Here is a 21,543-nt window from a genome sequence, read left to right as displayed (position 1 = left end):
ATTATGTACAGCTACTGTACATGTGCACCCAGAAGACCACCCAGACATGCTTGCTAGCAACACTCCTTTCCAACTTCTTAGGAATAATCATAAAGACTCCCATAAACGAGTCTTCCTTGTGCCAGTCTTAGCTGTCTCATCCTTACAAGCAGCCCACCCTGAATTCTTTCTCTCAGGGTACACTATTTTGCACCTAATTTAAAAAATATTGTTTTCCTTTTGCAATAGACTGCTCTATGCTGTATCTCCTTTGCTGTGTGTCTCTTGTTTAGATTCTTTCAAACTAAGAAGACAAGAACTGAGGTGTCACATCAGCAGTCAGCAGTGGCTCTAATTGAAGCAGGGACACTAGAGGCTGGTCACAGCCTTGAGTATCAAAGCAGAGAGCAGCACAAGAGACACTTTCCTTCTGTATTTAGCTCAACTTACACAATGTGTCTCCTCTTCTCAGCCAGAATTATTTATTCACCTCTTTTTCATACAATTTCCCTTGGTGTTGTAGCCCATTTAGGCTTCCGTAACAAAATACCATAAACTGGGTGGCTTACAAACGGGAATTTATTCCTCCTGGTTCTGGAGGCTGGGAAGTCTAAGGTCAAGGCACTGGTGGATCTGGTATCTGGTGAGGGCCCTTCTCCTCACAGAAGGTAACTTCTTGCTGTTTCCTCACATGGTGAAAGAGAAGAACTCTGGTCTCTTCAGCCCCTTATAAAGGCACTAATCCATTCATGAGGCTCCAACCTTGTGACCTAATTACCCTCAAAGCTTCCACTTCCTAATGTCATCACATTGGGAATTAGGTTTTCATATACAAATTTTGAGAAGGACACAAACCTTTAGACCATTGTACTTGGTAAAGATTCTCCACCCAACCTAGGGGGCTTTTATTTTTCTTTATTTCTCAATTTACCTGAGAGCCTCCTTTTTCTTGACTATTCTAATCTTTAACGGTAGGCTGTAGAGGTTGGCCATCAGCACCTGATTATTGATATGACGGAAGAGGAAGGAACAAAATCAAAGTGCCTATGTCAAAACAATAACCTACATTGAGAATTTATGACTGTGCTGACTAATCCCCTTTTCAAGTGAAAGTCCATGAATATTTTCTCAGCTCTATCCACAGTACCTTCTGTGATGTGGTCAAGTCCCTATCTTGGCAAATGGCTGCTTAAAGTAGACTCCGGTAAGGAATTGGTATGTACAGTATCTGGAAAAGTAAGAAAGAAAAACACATATAATTTTTTTCTTTTAATATCACTCTTGTTAATTCGACTAAAACTTACTTGTCACACTATGCATTGAACAAAGTGAAAGGTAATAGGGATATGAATATACATGAAGCACTGTCCTTGCCCTGATGCTGTTTATATCCTAGAGGTAACAGAGGCGAGTAAAACCAGCGGTGGAGAGCTATGGTAGAGAAGTGCTTGCGGTGAATGCTGCTGGGCGGCTGCAGAAGGGGAGTGTGCACACAGCCAACAGAAAGGTTAGGCTATTGGGATACAGGTTCAGCAATTTCTGGCTATAATTTAGGTATTGGTAATTTAGGCCTGTTTACTTTCACCTAATTGAATATGTTCCTAATAAATGAATATGTATTTAAACAGAGATATCTAGATATATAAAATATAACTTATCATTAAGGTAGCATTCAGCAAAGTTGTATAGATTTTCTAAGATCACAGTCGTAAATAGATCAACCCAATCCTGGCCCATAACAAAAGTTTATAAAGTATTTGTTTGTTTAAATTGTCCTTACCTGAAGGGTACATGGGTTCTTCTGATGTTTTTACTTTTGCTATGCTTTTAGTCCTATGCTGCGTTATAATGTTTTGGTCAATGACGGACCACATATATGATGATGCTCCCATAAGATTATAATGCTATATTTTTACTATATCTTTTCTCAGTTTAGATATGCTTTAATACACAAATACCATTGTGTTATAATTTCCTTCGGTATTCAGTACAGTGACATGCTGTTCAGGTTTGTAGTCTAGGAGCAGTAGGTTATACCATACATCAATAGGTTATACCTACATAAACCTAGTAGGCTACACCATGTAGGTTTGTGTGAGTACACTCTATGATGGTTGTACAACAACAGCAAAATCACCTAACAATGCATTTCTGAAAATGCATCCTCATCATTAGTGACTGTATACACTATTAATCAAAGACTGTACGTTATTTATCAAATTTTAAACAGCTTATATTCACTACTAGTTGTAACAAGAACATACACAAAGACATGGGTATACACATAATTATAGTATGCAAAGTGGACTTGGGCCAAAATAGTTGTAAAATTAGGCAATATCATTTACCAGCTATGTTTTAAAAACTAATGTGATGTTAGTGTGCGTGTATTTGTCTGTGTATGTGTGTGTTTAACAAGCTAAGATTATTTTTTTTTTAATTTTTGATTAACATTAGTCAGGATTTTAACATTAGCAGCTCTTAAGACTGATTATGCTTTGGACACCTTAGGATGTCAATCCTCTCCTCAGGCAGTCTGATGTATACCAGGGAGCCAAGAGGAAATACCTTGATTATAAAGTTATCCAGGTTATTTTCAAATAATTGCAAGTAAACAGGAAGCAATGAACTGACATTCTCAAATATTAAAAAAAATGTGGTCCTATTGTTTCTGTGATTTGCAAAGTTACTATAGCAATTACTGCTTGTTTATTCAAGGGCTGCTTAATTTATACGAGCAAACTTTTCTTTCTGCTTGATGAGAGCTTTCTTCTACCTTTGGCCATATCAAGATATCTGTAGTCAGGCTTTGCTCTGCACAACAATGTCATAAAATAGAGTCTATGTGTATCATGTAGGGCTAGTCAATTCACCAAATCCGGCACCTCTTGAAATAGGATGCACCCGCTGTTAAGGTCAGATGGCTTAGATTTATAATGGAGGGAAAAAGCCTATGGAATTTAATCTAAGTGATGGCTCACCATCTCCCCTATGTTTAATGCCTATCTGTTAGATGATATTGACATTGCTGCCAGGCATGAAAGTTTATCTGTGACAGAAAGAGAAAATAGGAAACCACATTGAAACATTGTACATAGGCTTGGCTATTTCATTACAAGAATAAAGTTTACAATAGTCAAAAATGCTTAGAAGATTAACTAGCATTATTAAGAACAAAACTTACAAGGATATATGCATTTAAAATGTTTAATCACAAGATATAAACTGATGTGAAACATCTCAAAAAGAGAGAAAAAATAAAGTTTCTAGTGCCCATCCTACACACGCAGTATTTGACAAGCTGCTGAACTCTTTTAAGAATGACAAATTTCAGACTCATTCCTGTCCAGTTCTAGAGCTAAAATTAGTCATCCTAAACAAACTTTGGGATTCCCATTTATACTGGTGAGTAGGTATCTGGATTAATCAGACCTATTGAGTTGGAAGGTGGTTCAGAGCTTCTTCAGCCTGCTTCCAGCTCTGTTGTAAAATGGAGGTGATCATAATAATAATAATGCTTCTCACTTCATGTGTTGTGAGAAATAAATGTGATAAAACATGTGATGTGCATAATGCAGTGCTTGCCATATAGTACTTAATTAATACCTAATGACAATTATCCTGTATCTGTAATGACCTGGTTAATAGGACTCCCACCTAGTCTCATCACAGCAGCACTCAAAGGAAGGAGCTGTTGGGTAACTGGGAGGTCTGCATTATTCAAACAGAGTAGAGTCATTTCAGATTGACAATGACAGCATTCACAGGTTTTGTACTATCATTCTTACAGAGTATGATGCAAATACAAATAAGTATTTTAGTTGCCTTTGACAGTGGAATCTAGGTCTCTTATTTTGTATTCCTCTTTTCATATTAATTCTGGAATAGCAGGGAAAATAAAGATGACACTCTTCGTTGAGAATATAACAGTTTGTGTATAACTTAAATGTAAGTACTGATACTGTGGATTTACATGATTCAAACTTAGGCTAATGTTGCATTCAAAGACCACATTTCAACACCCACTTTCTTCTGCCACTATCTCCAAATTACAAAGGCAATTTTATTTCTTAATTACATCTCTTTGGAATCCTAGTGGTAACTCTTAACAATACTTTCCTACTTTCTGTTCTCTCCTCCCTAATTCTTTTTGCACATTTTCCAGACTCACCAGAGCTCAATTTGCTAGAGTTCCCCAGGAATGCCTTGCCTTCACTCTTTCCTACCTCTTGTTTTCTCTCTCCTTCTTCTTTACCTATATAACTCACTTTTGTTTAATTATTTTTCTTATTTTCTGCTACCTGTGTTCTGCCCATCTCTGTCCATTCTTTAGCCTTCATCCTCAAAGTCTAATGCCTGGTCTAAAAATGACAAAATCTCCCTGAAGTTACAGGGCAGGGTAGGTGCAAGTAGGCATGACCAGGCTGTTATCCTCAGTATTAATTAGTGTAGCCTAGGAGAGAATGAAAGGCACAGATTTTCAGGATGGAGAGAAATGGGAAGAAAAAGATGGGGAGTTGTGAAATACATGTCAATACCATGCTTAGTTATTCTACTGCTACAAAAATCATTAAGTCTATAGGGTAGGTATTAATATTCTGTTTTTACAGTTGAAGAAACTATAATGTAGAAAATTAACATTATTAATCTATGCAAACACAACTAACATTTTACCAGTTCGAGTCTGTCTAACTTTCATGTTGTGAACCTTCTATGCTAGAAGGAGATGTTCCTCTAAGTATAAACAAGTTTTACTTAAAAAAAGTGGACAGAAATAAAATGAGAAGTCTTAGACAATGGTGAAGGAAAGAAAGCTATTTATAAGGAGCCAGGTGTCCCTATGGTCTAATTGAACAACTAATTTCAATTTGGGCAATTTTAGTTGCCTGGCTAAGTACATGAGGCTTTAGTAGCTGGACTGCAGTAAAAGTTTATTATGACAGACCTTCCTGATCACCGAATATGAGAATGCCTTCAATTTAATAAGTGTTTTCAATAACTTACCAATGGAATTCAATGATTTGAAATGTTGAGAAAGATATTTTATATTATTTTTCAGGTGTTATTGTCAAGAGAGTGAAGAATCTAAAATCCTAGAGAGTGAAGGATCTAAAATCCACTTGAAATCATCTAGTTAGCCTGTCATAATTTTATGGATGGTGACAGAAAGCATGAGATTCCTGGGTCAGAGACAAAGAACTTTACTTCTTAGAGCAATCGTGGTAAGTGGAGTATCAGCATTTGTGAAGGTCTTCTGAGACTCAATCCCATAGGGCAGTGCAAGTGGGATATGTGACATCTGTTCATGCAATGGGCGGTGCTATGGGGGAGGAATTCTGAGCATTATAAAGGAATCCAACTCTTTTATAACGGGCAGTAAGCCTGTCTGATAGTAAGCTCCAGAGAAGGATATTATTCTCATTGTGCTTAGCAGAAACAAACCTGCCCTTTCCTCAGAGAGAAGTATTATCTTTATCTTCCAAGGCTATTTTCTTTGCAAACATTCTTAGAGGATTGCTTAGGGGAAAAAAATGCAATTTGTGTCTCTGTTTACAAAACATGCAGTACCAGGAGAAACCTACAGAGATTTGTCTCCTGACAGTTACAAGACTATCATTTTTGAAAGAATCAGTATAATCCTCATAAATGTGCAAACTCATATGAAAGAATGGACAGAAAACTTCAAATCATAACAAATAAATTCATACTAGATTTTGCTCAATTAATTCTAAGATTTTCTTCCTAGTCACTGAAGGTTTCAGAAAATGATATCATGAGGAAATCTATTACTCTGTGGTTAAATTTGATCAAATTCATCTTGAGAGTAGTTAATGTGCCATTTAAAAATCAACTATTTTTTCTCACTGGTTTTAGCTTTACTGATTTTTGAAGTGTCATGGGAGTTTAAACTATTATTAGGTTGTGTTTAATCTTTTAAAATTGGAGTTCATATTAGTCTCTGATTCATAAATGTGTTGTAAATTAGTCAGAATTTATATAATGAAAAAAGACAATAATTTCTTTCACTCTTATGTCACACAGAATTTATTGAATGCATTCACAATATTTAGAAAGTCCCAAGGACTTGAGCTATAGGTGGAGCAGGCATTCTGAGGTTGACCTGGGGCCTGGGGAAGGCAGCAGAGTATTAAGTGGCCCACCTACCCACGACAAATTAGAGGCCTGGATCCCAAGTCTGCTTGCTTCAAGTCCAGTTCTCTTTCTACTACCTTGCAGTAACTTTTTCTCAAAAACAGAACGGAAGTAGAAGCTAAATTATACACAGGACCAAAGAGAATGTCCCTGTAGTCAGGGACTGAAATAGCAGCATGTTGAAAAGTTGGTTGAATTCATGGGCACTTAACTTGAAGAGACTCAAGGATATAATCTCCTTCCCTAATAGAAAACCTACTGAGGAAGTCATTCTTTATGCTCAAAAGATCCAATGATGGGAAATACAGACGAACTCACTAGGATTTCTTTTCAAACCTGAAGTAAGAGACTAGGAGAGAGATTGTTAGAGCAGCCATCCTGCAGTTTTAACATAAAGGTTTAAGGACTTTGAACAGATGACAGGAGCTTTCCAGGAGGTTTTTGAAACGGTGCTATAGTTTTTACTTAGCCTTGTTAACCAAGAAATGCTTGGGAAATAGACATAGATAGTTCTGCTTTTCCTCAGGCTTTAATTTTATTAATTATTTTGGTTTACCTATAGGACATAAGAGACACAGGTATTTAACAGTAAAAATTAAAACTGTAGTACTGAAAATTAAAACAAAAATGAATGGGAATTAATTGCTGAATTTAATTAAATTCCAAATGAAGATGAAATAGGAAAAGTTTTAATTGAAAAATATAACCTTTAAAATTAAAGAGGTATAAGTACTTGTTGGCTATATGTGCCTGAGTGTGTGTTATATGTGCATGTGTGTGCACTTGGGTGTGCCTTCCAATTAACACTGTTTAGGATTAACATGAAAATTTCCCATCTTCCGATATTTATAAGGATTAGTTTATCAGATTACTCAGTTTACACCTCATACCTCATCTTGAAGAGATAAATAGGTAACTAGACAGTTATCTATTAACTGAACATAAAATGCTAAGGGCTTTAATGAGACTGGACTCAAGAATTTAGAACAACAACCTAGAGCAACTCAACTCGGTAACACAGAGCAAAGGCTACTACAGGGTCGACACATCCCCTGGAGGACAGGAATGTGCAAAATGGAACCCTGGCGACCACGGTAGCTTGCTAAGGTTTCTTAGGGCTGAGCTTTGACAGGTCACCAGAAAAATTGGATATGCTTCCAGATTTCCTCTCTTATTTGATTATCACAGTAGCCCCATGAGAAAAGTATTATTATTATTTTTTAGTATACAATAATCTCACAGTGTAAAAAGTTATATGATTTGCTCAGGATCTGAGCAAATTTGAAATTTGAATCCAAAAATCCAAATCAAATTCAATTCAAAGTCTCTCTTTATTTAATTTCATTAGTGCTTGCATTGAGCTCTTTTATAGATCTGAAAATTTGACTCTGGGTACGCCTTTTTTTTTTTCTTTTTTTTTTTTTTTTNTTAACTTCAAGTCTTGACCAGATGAAAAAACAGTGTTAATAAAATGATTGTTTTAAGTGAGAAAACATGGTCTCTCTCTCTCTCCCCCCGTCTCTCTCTCTCTCTCTGTGTGTATTAGCTTTTATTTTATCTTTTTCATCGTATATTGAAATGATGTCAACATTGATTTTATCTGGAAATTAATATATCATGTGATTGTGTCTGTCATGTGTTCTATAAGCATAGGCTACTATGACAAAACACCACAAACTGCTTAGCTGAAACAACAGAAATTGATTTTCTCACAGTCTGGAAGCTGAAAAGTCCTAGATGAAGGTGTTGCCAGGGCTGCTTTCAGTGAAGGTCATCTTCCTTGCTTGGCACACGCTGCCTCCTCGCTCTGTCCTCGCATGGCCTTTTCTCTACGTGGCTGAGGAGAGAGCTCTGGTGTCCCTTTCTTTTCTTATAAGGATACCAATTCTACTGAGTTAGGTCCCCACCCGTATGACCTTGTTTAACCTAATTATCTCCTTAAGAGATCTGTCTCCAAATAGAGTCACACTAGCGATTAGACTTCAACTACTAGATTTTGGGGGGACACAATTCAGTCCATAGAACATAACACCCCAAAATGTTTGCCAAAAAAATGAAAGAATTCTAATTATGATGTGATATGCACATATGCTTTCTTTCTACAGAAATGTATGTTGGTGGAGATTTTACATATAGTACAATTAACATATAATAACGGAAATAATTTGTAATAATTCCAGAGATTTAAATGCAAATTCAAGCATCCACTAATGAGACATAACAAGATCAATTTAAAGCAGATGTTAACAGCAACAACCAAACTCCATTTCAAACTTGCAAGAAAAGCTGGATGGTGGTAAGAATAAGAAATATGTATGAAATAACATTACGACTTATCTTACCTTAAATCTAAGACTTCTACTTGTCCGTACTCTAAAATCTCTTTACTGGTAGTGCACTTTGGTAACTGAATAGATAGGCTATATAGACTTTAACTTCACGTTCAAGCTCTGGTTTTACCAGTTACCAGCCATCTAACCTTGGGGAATTTACTTAATCCTCTGTGTTTTCATGTTCTTACGTTTAACGTGAGGATAACGAGAGTGCCTACTTATTTGGCACTTGTGTTGTGAAACACAATGAAATAATTTCTGTTAAATACTAAGAAAAGTATCTAGTTCAATTAATGTTAGTTGCTATTGAAATCCCCAAACAATTGGTAGTAGATAATGTTGGGAAAAGAAGTAAACGAGAAAGGAGTTACAGAGTACCTACATAAATTGGTTATGAGTAATTTAGAAACAAGGAAGCACAAACTGTGGAAGGCCACAGGAGGCCTCTGAGGAGGAAGGCCTCTTCATGCTTCATGTTCTGGTGCAGGGTGACCTAGGCTCCGTTACCATAAACATAGTGCTCAAGGATGTAAAACCCCTGTGTAACACTATGACATAGCCAGACTTGTAGGCTCCTTGTAGGGCCTGTGCTCCATCAGCTTCACATAGATAATAGGCTAAAGATAACCACATGTTCTTGTTTTGAGAAACTCCTAAACCACCACTGTTATAAATCCTTAGAATGACACACCAGTTCCGACTCACTGATTCAGTTCCGGCTCACTGATTCACTCCACCATCACTTCACCCACTCCCCACCATTACTCCACCCTTATCCTGTAGTCCAAAATGATTATAACCAATAAATAGTGTGGATGATCAGAGTCTGGGGCCTTCCCGGCCTCCAGTAGTAAGTGATGGCCCCCTGGTCCCACTCTTTGCACTCTTAATCTGTTTTTCTCTCATTCCTTTGTTGCCCCCAGAACACTGGGCACCCATGGGTGATGCAGCGCTGGCTCCCTACATTCTGGTGCCCAGTGTGGGGCTCTTGAACTCCCTACATTCTGGCACCCAACATGTGGGGCTCATGGATCCCTACAGATAATTTTTAATATTAAAAAATACACACTAAAGTATATATATTTTTGAGCTATTCAAATGTATTTCTAATTATATATGTCTAATGTGTCCACCGCTGTAAGTCTATAGAGATAATTTACAAATTTTGTTAGTATTGTGGGTATAAACATCTTTCTTTAGTTCTTCACACACTGAGAAAATGTTACCCAATGACGTAAAAGATACCTTGGGATCTGCAAAAACACTTTTGTGTATGATGAATACCGATCTTCTAGGGTAGTGCTAGGTAGCATGGTCCACTATCACTGAGCTATTCTCCCCACTTACAATTTGGGAAAATCCTTTTTATAGCTAGTTGAAGTGAAGAATTTGATGGGTGTGAGTCCTTTACTACTGGTAACCCTTGAAGTGCTATGTTCATTAACTTTCCTGAACTGCTTAGAATTGGCTGGTAGAAGCAAGTTTGCAAAATCTAGAAGTTCTCTAAGTGTTATCTAGGAGTTCTTGAGACTTGTTCACTGGCTTCATGAGGCCAAACTGTCTTCCTCATAATATTAGATATTCTTTGTCTTTTTTGCTGTGTTAATATTTGCCCTAATGATACCATAGTATTAATCAATGCAATGAAGTCAAACTGTACTGCCAGTTTTACATCAGGATGTCCTTGATGAAGGAGTAAAAATTAATAATTTTATTAAATCCTGATCCTTGAGACTTTAATACTCTGTGTGACAAACAGAAATATTTGGAAAGCACTTCTGCTACATACTAAAGTAGGATCATTTATTACTCAAAAAAATGTATGTGACCTTATGAGTTACAAGGTGAATTAGTCACTTTTTTTCTTTGAGCACTGTTTATACTTGAAAGAACAACTGACAAGCTGTGGTTGTGCAGACATGTAAATGTGGAAGATATCTTTTCAAAAGTGAACAAAGAGAGCCTGTCACTTCAAGGAAAACAACAGACAGTACTTATTATAGCCAATGATAAAAGTTTCAAACCAAAATTAGAATTTAGAACTTGTACCCCCACATTGAATTTGACACTTTCCCAATACTTAAAGATTTTTCTAATGTGATTTGTAGTAATAGTTACAAATGGGATATTTTTTGTACTATATAATTCAACATGTCAATATTTTAAAAACCTTTATCACTCAGTGTTCCAGAATTTTCCAAATATCAGTTCATGGTGTTATAAAATTAGGCACAGCTAGATAAAACACTTATTAAAAGTGAAAAAAAGATTAATATGAAAAATTGACTAATTACTTAATATAACATGGTGTTGTAGGACCAATGTGTTTGTGTGCCCAATGCAAAGTCACAGACCAGTCACACTGAGACAGCAAGGTCTGCCTCAGAGAAAGAGTTTAATGATTGCCAGGTGCAGAGGAAAGAGGTGGGAGGAGACCCTCAAATCCATCTCTCTCAGAAATTCTGGACTGGGGATTTAAGGGTGAAGGACTGAAAATTTGGGTTTGTTGATTGATTGGGGAAAGAGGTATGAAATCATCATGATATGGAAGCTGCATTCTTTGGTGAATCAGCTGCTTATAGGGCAATTCAGACCAGCTGATGCCCATAGTTTCACTGTTATACAGGACCTAAAAGAATATCTCAGAGGGGAAACTTAATGTTTAAGTCATTATCTATAGAGCAGTTTAGGGGAACTATAATCTTATAACAGGGTCTATGTGATGCCAGGACAATAAGCACAAACTACTAGAGTGTGCTGACTTTGTGATTAGCACTGATTGGTTGATTTTCATTTCTCCTCATCCTTTATTCCATGATTAATTTTACAAAGTTTGTAAGGGCAGTTTCCACAGTATAAAATGTTCATCTTCTATAAGTTCAGAGTCCACATTGGAACTAGCCATTAGAAATTACCATCGCTTGAGTTTTGGTATAGTATCAAAGAAAAATATACTCAGTTTTCTGAAAAGGTCATTAAAACACTCTTTAATTTTCAAACTGTATTTATGTGCAAGGTCAGATTTTCCCATACAGTTCAACAAAGCCAGCATACTGAATCAGATTAAATGCTGAAGTAGTTGAGAGTGTCTGTGTTCTATTAACCAGGACATTAAAAAATGTGAACAATGCTATTCTTTTCACTAGTTTGTTTGGGGAAATACAGTTATTTTAAATAAATGATATGTTATTTCTTTTAACATATAATAGGTTTATTTCTGTTACTTTTAAATGAAATTATTTTAAATGAATTAATGCATAAGCATGAAAAATACTGTTTTAATTTTTGAATGTGTTAAATGTCAATAGATATAACCTACATAAACAAAAGCTCTTTTGGGGTCCTCAATGTCTTTTTTATTTTGTGAGTGTAAATGTTTTTCTTTCTTTTTTTAAAAAAATTGTACTTTAGGTTCTGGGGTACATATGCAGATCATGCAGGATTGTTGGATAGGCACATACATGGCAATGTGGTTTGCTGCCTCCATCCCCCTGTCACCTATATCTGGCATTTCTTCTCCAACCTTCCCACCCCCCACTGTCCCTCTGCTATCCTCCCCAACAGACCCCAGTGTGTGATGCTGCCTTCCCTGTGTCTATGTGTTCTCATTGTTCAATGCCTGCCTATGAGTGAGAACATGTGGTGTTGGATTTTCTATTCTTGTGTCAGTTTGCTGAGAATAATGGTTTCCAGATTCATCCATGTTTCTACAAAGGACAGGAACTCATCCTTTTTTATGGCTGCATAGTATTCCATGGTGTATATGTGCCACATTTTCTTTATCCAGTCTATCATTGATGGGCAGTTGGGTTGGTTTCAAGTCTTTGCTATTGTGAACAGTGCTGCAATAAACATATGTGTGCATGTGTCTTTGTGGTAGAATGACTTATAATCCTTTGGGTATATTCCCAATAATGGGATTGCTGGGTCAAATGGTATTTCTAGTTCTAGATGCTTGAGGGATCACCACACTGTCTTCCACAATGGTTGAACTAATTTGCATTCTCACCAACAGTATAAGTATTCCTATTTCTCCACATCCTCTCCAGCATCTGTTGTCTCCAGATTTTTTATGATCGCCATTCTAACTGGCATGCAATTGTATCTCAATATAGTTTTGATTTGCATTTCTCTAATGACTAGTGATGATGAGCATTTTTTCTTACATTTTTTGGCCTCATAAATGTCTTGTATTGAAAAGTGTCTGTTCCTACCCTTTGCTGATTTTGAATGGGTTTTTTTTTTTTTTTTTCTTGTAAATCTGCTTTAGTTCTTTGTAGATTCTGGATATTAGCCCTTTGTCAGATGGGTAGATGGCAAAAATCTTTTCCCATTCTGTTGGTTGCCAGTTCACTTTAATGATTCGTTCTTTTGCTGTGCAAAATCTCTTAAGTTTATTTAGATCCCGTTTGTTTCTTTTGGCTTTTGTTGCATTGCTTTTGGTGTTTTAGTCATGAAGTCCTTGCCTATGCCTATTTCCTGAATCGTTTTGCGTAGGTTTTCTTCTAGGGTTTTCATGGTGTTAGGTCTTATGTTTAAGTCTTTAATCCATCTGGAGTTAATTTTAGTGTCAGCTGTAAGGGAGGGTTCCAGTTTCAGCTTTCTGCACATGACTAGCCAGTTTTCCCAACACCATTTCTTAAACAGGGAATCCTTTCCCCATTGCTTGTTTTTGTCAGGTTTTTCAAAGATCAGGTGGTTGTAGATGTGTGGCATTGCTTCTAAGGACTCTGTTCTGCTCCATTTTTCTGTATCTCTGCTTTGGTACCAGTACCATGCTGTTTTGATTACTGTAGCCTGTAGTATAGTTTAAAGTCAGGTAGTGTGATGCCTCCAGCTTTGTTCTTTTTGCTTAGGATTTTCTTGGCTATGTTGGAGCTCTTTTGGTTCCATATGAAGTTTAAATGTTTTTTTCCAGTTCTGTGAAGAATGTCAGTGGTAGCTTGATGGTGATAGCATTGAATCTATAAATTACTTTGGGCAGTAAGGCCATTTTCATGATATTTGATTCTGTTGTCTCCAGATTTTTTAATGACCACCATTCTAACTGGCGTGTGATGGTATTTCAACGTAGTTTTGATTTGCATTTCTCTAATGACCAGTGGTGATGAGCATTTTTTCATACGTTTTTTTGGCCTCATCGATGTCTTCTTTTGTAAAGTGTCTGTTCATATCCTTTGCCAACTTTTAAATGGGTTTGTTTGTTTTTTTCTTGTAAACCTGTTTTTGTTCTTTGTAGATTCTAGATATTAGCCCTTTGTCAAATGCATAGATTGCAAATTTTTTTCCCCATTCTGTTGGTTGCCAGTTCACTCCAATGATTGTTTGTTTTGCTGTACAGAAGCTCTGGAGTTTAATTAGATTCCATTTGTCTATTTTGACTTTTTTGCCAATACTTTTGGGGGTCCTCAATATCTTTTAAGAGCGATAGAGTTTCTGACACCAAAATGCTGGTAAACCTCTGATAAAATCTGAACCTCTGGTGGAAGCTAGTTTCCCAATGTGAATACTACAGGCTGGTAGGGCTCACCTTTGTTGTTTTCTATGTTTTGTCATTTACAGGACTAATTGCTATATTTCTAGTATATGTTGAATCTGAATGAAAACTATCCAAAGGCAACTGGCATACAGCTGGATTTTCAGAAATTTCGCTTCTTAAAAATTTAGATACATTAAAAAGAATTTCCACATCCACCACAGCAGTGCTCACTATTTACTACACATTTATACTTGTGAAATGCAAGTTCATATAATGTAATGACTCTGTTCTTTTTGTTGTGGTCACCTCACATAGCAGTCAGGTGATTCTAGCACATTGTCAAGATTCAGATTTAAAATTTTAAATTAAGAAAACTACAAAAGATAGTTAGTGGAAATATATATGGAGAGTATTTTAGCTTCAGTAAGTAATTATTTTTCCAATTTTGGAGAAAATATGTAATTTTCAATCTATAGGATTTTTAAAAGTTGAGTGGGAGCATGCATGCTTTTCTTGCCAACAAATACATTATAGCTTAAAGGTGGGAAATATAGAATGTTTAGAAAATTCTTGTCACAGTCACTCTAACCAAGGTATCATCCTTGCTTGTTGTTTTCACCAGTGAATGTATCATACATGAGGTAGAAAGTTGTGACTGATAACTCCCTCAGGGTGACCTTGTCTGTTCCAGAGGAAGTAATACTCCCTTCCCTACTTTGAGGAAGTCATTCAGTTTTGATAAGATGCTTTGCATGTAAATCCCTCTCTATTGGATCCTAATCTAAGTGATTAGAGGGATGCTTGATTGTTTGGTTGTTACAAGAAATTTTTGAAAATCAGGTAGAGAGAAGAATTATTTTAGATAACATCTGAATATCTGGGAGAGAAAATAAAGGCACAGCTAACTTTCTGTTTTAGTCTCCATCTCTTGGTGTCCTGAAATATCCTTCTCATAACAAAGAAAAGCATCAAATTCAGAAATAAACACAAGAAGAGTCATCACTTCTAATATGGTGAAGTCCTAAGAGAGCCATATGCTCTACTAAATTATATATTTTTAATTTAATTTCTTTAAAAATAAAACTTGCTATTTTGATGTCAAAAATACAAAACAAAAACACAAATATTTGTTCAAGGATGTCTCATTCAAGTTGTAAATGGAGGTGAACAAACTGAGTTTTTCCTTTTCAATCATATTGAGTAAATTATTCTACTTTATGTTTGACTAAATTGCATGCCTTGATCTTGAGTGTTTCTTAAAATTCATTTTAAAAATGAAACAATTTTGGTTTTATCCCTTTGCATAGTCAGGAAGTTTTAAGAGGGAGAAAAAGTATAAAATCTGGCGTTGAGGGGTAATCTCCCTCAAAGCCATGAATAATGTTGTTTTTTAGGCAGGAGGATCTAGATGTGAAAGGGCCTTAAAGGGTAGAGGGATGCCCCAAATCAGAAGGCTTTTGGGGGGTCTCCCAAGAAGGTCAGAAGCACTGAGTGTGTAATAAGCAGGGGGCACTACAGCAACCATTATCTTCCCTCTGACAGAGCGGCTCGCTGACCTGGCATGCTGGCAAATGGAGAGGAAAACTCTCCACCGAGATGTAAATTCCCCATACTGGTCCCTCATGAATATCTTGTCTCCAGGATTCAAGCCAGTGACCTGGAAAACAAGGTCCCTCCCCAATCAAAATGACAGGCAGAGCTGGTTTCTTGTTAGGAAGACTACGAGGTGTGTAAAAAAATTATGATTTCTGAGGGGAAAAAAATGAGATGTCACACAGAGCAAAATATTACTTTCAAATGGTCCTCTGCAGTTCTTTTGAATGGCAGCTGTTAAGAATTCAATTGTGTGTGTGACACACTGGAATCCAGAATGGAAGTTCTGTTGGGGGGCAGGAATGAACAGACATTTTCGATTTAAATACTCATTTGAGATTATTTGAATATCTGTCATTCTTTATAGCCTAAAGGTTAATTCTTGAAGAAATAATTTCCATTAGTAACACAAATTCTAACCTTGTCAAATCCTCTTATGTAACGCATCAGTGCTGAAAGGCATACTCTTGCAAAACTGAAACATTAAATATATAATCTTGGTTTAGAGACAGTGTTTTCCTCCAGAAGTTTATTAATTTATTAGTTATTTGTTTATGGAGAATTCATTAAGGTATGTTTACTTTTATTGCTAATATAAAATAATCATGAATCATCAATTATTAAAATGTGGAAACTATTGAAATTATAAAAAATACCCAGTATTACATATTTCAATAAATGAGATGTCAAAAATTTTAAAGTATTTTATTATATACTATGTATAGTAAAATAATGCCTTAGTTTTGGGTTATATTTTAGAAAGCTTATGTTTTTAAAATATTCTATTTATTTCTAGCAATTATTTTCTTTCTTTGAAATAATAATTCATAAAACTGCAACTCAATTAAGACAAATGAATTATTTTGCCACACCATAACCAACTTGAAGCAATTAATCATGTATTGAATAAAGCATGCAACATATGTGCACCAATCAGATCAAAACCTCTTCTGCCTGCCATAGAGAAGTGTTTACAAATATGCCCAGTAAGGTAAAATTTAAAGAGGAGACTTGGAGATTTCTAGTTCATACAGATAAACATAAAATTTTTCTTAGAAAAATAACATTTTAATATTTTTTATTTAAAGACATTTTTGCGAATTGATGATATATACATCATTTTTTGACAATCTACCTTTTCCTTCCTAAAATGTTTTTTAACTTATTTTTAATTGAAAAATAGAATCATAAATCTGCATTACATCACAAACTTATCATGGTTTTTGTAGTGAAAACAAAGTTTATTCTCACGAATTTTCAAGTATACATAAAAATCTACTTTAAAAATTATGAATGATATATAATCATTGTACATATTTGTGGGGTACAATATGATATTTTCATACACATGTAAAAAACTGTGTAATGATCAAACCAGAGTAATTAGCATAGCCATCATAAACATTTATCAGTTGTTTGTGATGAAGACATTTCAAAATCTATCTTGTAGTTATTTTGAAACAGACGCTACCATATTGTTAACTGTAGTCATATTATTGTGCGATAGACCACCAGAACTTCTGTCTTCTAACTTTAGCTTGTATTCATTTTCTAATCTCTCATCACCCACTCTCATCCTCGGGTAATTATGATTCTATTCTCCGCTTATATGAGAACAAGTTTTTAGATTCCATATATGAGTGAGATCATGTGGTGTTTGTCTTTCTGTGCCTACTTGTGAAGTCACAGAATCACAATATGAAAGACAAAACAGAAATGAAAACAAATATTTTGGAGATGTCACTAGAAATGTTGTACACACACGTGCACACATAGACACACACACACTCTTTCTCCCTTGTTACTTCCATAAGAAATTTTTGTTCTATATATTTCAGTTTTCTTTTTTTAACTTTTGTATTAAGTATAATCTGAATGCAAATTATATTCAATATTGTTATAATTCCTTTGAGAGTTGGAAGTTGTCTTACAAAATATTTGCTCAACATGTGGAAGTCTTTGGGCTTCACCATTGATAGTATGAGTGGTTTCGATGCTTTGGATTTATTATGAGCCATTTTTTGGAAAACAACTATTTAAATTTGCACACAGAGCTCATACAGAATGAATATGTTAATGAACTCCAGCCATGGATTGCACACTCATATAATCATCAATTGTGCATGAAAATTTTCCAGACTATTTGCTCAGAAAATAAGTACTAAATTATGCATTCAACTTAGATTCAGGCATAAAAATAGGTTTCCACAAATATTTTCAGATGGCAATTGTTATGTGTGCAAATACTATACAATCTTTATATATGGTGTTTTTACTTTATTAGATTAAAATCAACATTAAAAAAAAAACTAGTTCATGGAATGTCACAAAAGTACAGATAGATTTTTCCCAATCTTAAATTATACCCTGGAATATTACAATTCACTATTGTTTATAAAACTATCAGAGGCCTATCTTCTATTTGTTTCAGTGTCATGAAAAATCCACCTTCAGTCTAAGAAAACCATAGTTAAGCATTCATTCAGTAAGCATTATAGTACTAACCTAGAGTTTCCATGGATTTTATGTTTGAGTTTTCAAGGGACTTTAAAATGTCAGCCTACATTCATCTTGCCATCCACATAAAAATAACGAGTAACGTCAGATCAAGGGATAATTTGTAATTATAATTTAGTGAAATTTAGTATTGGAAGACTAAAAAGTCTAAATGACCTCTTTTCTCTGGCTAGAATAAAACATTTTCTAATCCAAGATTGTTAATTTCACTGAACTCCTTATTTCATCATAACCAAATAATAAAAAGTCTAAGTTAGCTGATTGTAAGATGATTCTTCATTCTTCACCACATGGATGAGAGATAGAGAAAATGTTTCCGTGTATTGGGGCTAAGAGTCCTAAGCCTAAGCCTGAAGGGATCCTTCGTCTTCCTTGTTGTTGCTTCAATTGTACATTTAATAAAAGATAACAAGCTTGAAAGCAGATGCGGCTGAACCAAGACCTCTGTTTTTACCTGAAATGATGATAGTCCTGCATTAATGCCTGAATAGCAGGGTCTTTTCTTAAACTCAGAGCTTCAGGCCCCACATACTTACTTTAAGGGTGTATGAGTTGGCTTCCATTGCAGCTTAGACGCGTGCTATCAGGAAATCTTTGAGCTGGTGCATCAGTCCCCAAACTCTTTGGCACCAGCAACCTGTTTTCTGGAAAACAATTTTTCCACAGACATGGGCATGGTGGGGTGGGGTGTAGGGAGATATTAGATTCTCATAAGGAACGCACAGCCTAGATCCTTCACATGCACAGTTCACAATAGGGTTCACACTCCTAGGAGAATCTAATGCCATCGCTGATCTGACAGAAGCAGAGCTCAGGCAGTATTGCCTGCTTCCCTGGACTGCTGTGAGGTCTGGTTCTTAACAGGCCCCCGACTGGTACCAGTCCATGGCGCAGGGGATGGGGACCCCTAATCTAGACAGAACCATAAGGAGCACAGTCTGATGTTCTTACCATGCTTACCGATAGCTATGGAGGCTCTGAGGTGGTTGCAGAGCAGTTCAGAGTCATACATATGACTTCAGTGGCTTCCCAATAAACATGTTTATACTTCAGATTATACTTCAAAGTTTACTGTAGCTGAAATTGCAAAAATGCAACTATTCTTTTTTATAATAGAAACAAATTAGAAAATATAGTCTTTGCAATGGTCTGGTTCAGTTAAAATGTCTGTTAAATAATTTAGCGAATGGAAATACCCTAAACAGACTTGACGTTTACAGCTTTGATGTAGAGATGGCCTTAAAAAGGTATTTCATAGGCTCAGGGAAAGTGTGTGTTAAAATTACGAAGAAGGTAAAATTTGTCATTGGTGCCATCACTTTCATAATCTGTACTCTCCTCCCCCAACACATTTTCTTTCCATGGGAGTAAATCTTCCCTTTGCCTTTCCTAATTCACCAAACTCCCTGCCAAAAACTCTACTGCTTTCCAACCCTCCCAGTGACTTCATCATCCATAGTATGCACTCTCTGGGCTTTTATTTTTTTTTTAATTGTACTTTGTGCTCTGGGGTACATGTGCACATCTTGCATCCTGCAGGATAGTTGCATAAGTACATACACGCCACATACCACCCCCCCACCGCCCCTGTCATCTACATCAGGCATTTCTCACAGTGTTATCCCTCCCCATCCTCCCTACCCCCTGCTGTCGCTCCCCTCCCCTCCCCTCCTTTCCCTCCCTTTCCCCACCTAGGCCAGTCAGTGTTGTTCCCTTCCCTCTGTCTAGGCTGACTTTTGATGTCAGCCTGTTCTGTGCTATTCCTATCCCTCAGATTAAAGTTTATCCCTAGGTGGCTGTCTTTGCCAAGGATTGTTTGAATGTAAGAAAGAAACTGAAACCCATTATAACTTATCTAAACAAATGGGAATGGCCATCTGTCCAAAGCAAGGAGCAGACATTGTAGCCATGCCTTATGTGAAACTTGAAAAAAAAAACCTGAGAGGCTATCTATTAAAAATTATAAAAGCAATTATAATCTCCATCTGCTTTTCTCTGAGGAAGCATGTATATACATTTCTTCTCTCCAGCACATCTTTTTTTCTATACCTCAGACAGTATCCCCTGCTTATTTACAGAAGATGACTCACCTTGACTTGCTGTGCAAGTGACCTAGATATTTGGGGCTCCTTGCTTTACAGATCTGGTGCCTGAATTGATTGACATGATCTCTAAGTAAACCAATTGCAGTTTTCTCAGAGAAGGAATCTGATGGGCCCAGTGTAGCCCTTGGGTTAAGTGTCCAGCTTTGTATGAGTCAGCCATGTCTAGAAAGAAAGAGGTGTGCGGTAGAATGTTAAGGAATAAAAAGGGAAGAAAGGTAGTTTGGCTACAAAAGTCACCGTGAGACTTTTTTCCTACATAGCTTTATTCCCCTTTTTTTTCTTCGATTAAGAGATTGTTAGTCAAACTGATTAGATAATCCATGTTAATGTGTTCATATGGTGCTAGCAAGTTACTTTCTGGTAGAATTTTTTTGCTTTTCTGTGGCTCTATAGAACTTAGACCATAAGCTCAATGTTTTCAAGGGGCTGGATCAAAAATTATATAAATGAAAGTGTCTGGGTATAAGACCATTGTCTGTGGAGGAACTTTTGGTCAATTGGGGAAGGCATGCTCAGTGGCCACCACAAATCATTGAAAATTATATGTAAAGTAATTGAAATTGCCTGGTATCCAGAAATAGCCCACAGCCTGCTATTTTGTGATTCCTGATCTGAAAGCTCTTCTGTAATTCAAAAGAATGGCTCTAATGGTTGCTCTAATTGTCATCTTAAAAAGCAGGTGAAAAGATAATACTGTATTCTAGGTTTTCTGTGGTCTAATAGGAAAAGTTCTGCTATTAGGAGTTAGGAGAACTGAATTCTAATCCCGACTTTGCCACTTTCTGATTTTAAGATTTACTGTATGGGTTTCCTTTTAGGGGCTCCAGGGAAAAGTGGTGGCTGTTGAGTAGTTTACTGATGAGTCAGTAGGTCATCAGAATCACATGGTAGTGGTGGGAAGGGGAGGTGAGTGACAAAGTGAAGTCCAACAGACTTAAAGTTTCTGGAAGGGGTTCCTAGGAATGTGTATTTTTAAAACTCCCTGGATGCTTTTAATGTGATTGTGACTGTGACTGCCATGTAGGAAACTGACTTAGCTGATCACTTAGTTCTGACAACCTAAAAGACAGACAGGATTCTAAGACTGACCTTTTCTCATGGGCTGTTCTGCTTGAAAAGAAATCTGGGATTGCCATATTGAGTAAAACTAGACTTCCCTTGGGACAAATGAACACATATGCCATTATTTTCTCCAACAGACGCTACTATTGGGGATTTCTGTTTTCTGCATGTTAAAACTTCCTTCAGCTAGGGATCAATCGGCTCTTCTTTTCAACCGTTAATCTTGATTCCTGGCTTATCATGCTGTTTTCATTTGACTATTTTATATCTTCATACTGTCTACTCTTCACAAAGTTAATTTCTTATTTTTGAGTCCTAAAAC

Source organism: Cebus imitator, unplaced genomic scaffold (assembly GCF_001604975.1).
Source record: "Cebus imitator isolate Cc_AM_T3 unplaced genomic scaffold, Cebus_imitator-1.0 Scaffold80, whole genome shotgun sequence".
NCBI lineage: Eukaryota > Metazoa > Chordata > Mammalia > Primates > Cebidae > Cebus > Cebus imitator.
The sequence above is the reverse complement of the archived record's forward strand: the minus strand, read 5'-3'. Positions refer to the sequence as shown.